Source organism: Cherax quadricarinatus, chromosome 27 (genome assembly GCF_038502225.1).
Source record: "Cherax quadricarinatus isolate ZL_2023a chromosome 27, ASM3850222v1, whole genome shotgun sequence".
Taxonomy (NCBI): Eukaryota; Metazoa; Arthropoda; class Malacostraca; order Decapoda; family Parastacidae; genus Cherax; species Cherax quadricarinatus.
The window spans coordinates 18,749,917-18,752,415 of record NC_091318.1 but is presented as its reverse complement, the minus strand read 5'-3'; positions in this window follow the sequence as shown (position 1 = coordinate 18,752,415).

Genomic DNA, 2,499 nt, shown 5'->3' with positions numbered 1-2,499 from the left:
TTGTGGGGAGAATTGTGTTGTTGTAATTGTTTTAAGTGTAGTAGTAATAGTACTTGTGGTGGTGGTAGTAGTAGTGTGCTATGATCTGTTGTGTGATGTGATCATGATTTGTTCAGTCGCTTATCTCTGGAGAAATAAATAATAATAATAATAATTAGTTTTATCATTAATATCACAATAACACTTTTATTTATTTTTTATTTATTCGCCGGTAGTCTCCCGGTCCGTGTGTTTACCAAGAGTGGTGACCCGGCCTTGGCTGCCTGTCTGACCCGGCCTTGGCTGCCTGTCTGACCCGGCCTTGGCTGCCTGTCTGACCCGGCCTTGGCTGCCTGTCTGACCCGGCCTTGGCTGCCTGTCTGACCCGGCCTTGGCTGCCTGTCTGACCCGGCCTTGGTGTCAGCATAGTTGCTGATCCCTGTGTTGTATAGCATATCAGTATCATCCATGTGCTTTAGATAGGAGATCCCTAGGCCTGTGACTGTGATGTCACAGGATGCGCATGTGTACGTTCGTACCTCTGCCACGCTCTCAGTCAGCGTTTGACATAGGCTAGGACAGGCAGAGGCTGGGCTCCATTTCCCATCATCACAGTCTGACAATATATCGTTACCATCCAACAAGTGTGTCTACCTTCAACCCTCGATATCTCCATTTAAGAACCCCTACGATAAATGGTGGCAACGGAGGGCCTGTAATTCTGACGATTACAGCGATTTCTAGAGATAAATTTCGACCGAGCCTGCCATTTTGTGAGTAGGCCTGCCGAGCAGGGTACGCTCAACCTACCTCAAGCCAGCTACTCTCCCAAGCTTCTACCAGCCACTACATTATTCACTGGTCAGTCTCTTTGTATTAGTGTTTATCTGCTTATTTGCATCACTCCCAAGGGGTTGACCCGAGTTTGCAAAATAAGCCAGCTTCCAGTCAGTGGTGAGGGAGTCCAGTCCAGCCTAGTCTACTCCATCCAGTTCTTTTGCCTGCCAAGCCAGCTTCCACCCCTGCTGTGCTCATCGTGAGAAGTTATCAAGCTATTCTGTGTGAAGGGTTAAGATAAGCCAGCTAGCAACTAACCCAGGTGTCTTACCCCAGTACTCAATCAAGCCATGTGAGTAGTCTTAATCACTTGTGATTCAAGCTCCAAGCCATCCTGGGTGCTCTTTTTCATCCCTGTGGTGTTGTGGAATTTCGTGGGTGTATTTTAAGCCAGCCGGCTTAGAATTATCTTCGCGGCAGTGTGGGTGTCCTCAGTGAGGCTTACGCCGTTCAACCCATAGGCCCACGACCACGTGTGTCTCACCACGCGGTCTCGGTCTTAGCCCTGCTAACCCCACTAACTCACCATGCGGCTTCAGATGCCTTAGCCCTGTTTACCCATAAACCCAACCACTCTCACTGTGTTTTGGTACTCACCCAACCTCTACCAGTGTTTTGGCGCACTACTAAGGGTTGTAGCACCATATTTTAAGGACCACATAGGGGGTCAAGAGCTAGAGTGTCTTCGACAGTGGCGCCACCGTTGAAAGCCTCCTGTGTGAAGTCTATCGTCGATTTAAGCGCAATCCTACGATCACGTGTGCAGAGGACAGCAGCAAGATATTACAACCCAGGAATCCAAATGGCCTGTTATCCCGGGTGTAATGGGAGCAAAATAAACACAACAGAAAAAGTTTAGACTTATATTATCCTTCACCAATTTAGAACAGCAATATATACACTATGTACAGTGATAAGTATAGTGCACTCTACGGTAAGCAAGGCAGAAATAGAAGCCACAAGATAGCAGACCGTGCTTCAACCAGCTCTAGAATGGGAATGACAAGGGCAGACAGGAGAGCGGTACCCACATAACCTCTGCGATTGCCAAAACCATCTTCTTATTGGCTAGACCCTGGTCACTAGTTGAACGATGGGGCCCCATCAACTCTTAGCAACCTGGTTCGCTGGTTGGGGGAGATAGCCTGTAAATGAGGGTGTGTACATGCGCCAAATAAAGGTTACGTACTCTTTGCATGCCACACCCCCACCCCGAGAAGGCTCAGGATTAGGCTGCCACCTCCCAGTGGTAACCGGGCCGCCATGGCACAAAATAATGGGACCGCCTTTCCTCTCCACCATCCAGCTCTTAGACAGAGCTCAGCTTTTCTCGTGACCAAAAGCCAAACCCTAAACTTAGAGTGAGACAGCAGACAGGCTAGCATAGGTCCAAGATACAGGCGGACGGTAGCCCGCATCCCCTCACTAAAAAAAAACCCACACCAGGGGATAAAAAAAAAGCATGAAAAGGAGTTACCACAAATAACATCCTAACCTAAATAAATAAAAATATTAGACTCTAGATAAAGAGTCTGCCAACATATTTTCTTTGCCGGCAATATATTTAATGGAAATATTATAGGGCTGCAGCCTTAGCGTCCAGCGCATGAGCCTTGTGTTGTGGTTCTTCATGGCTTGGAGATATACTAGAGGATTGTGATCACTGTAGACTGACCACCTGCG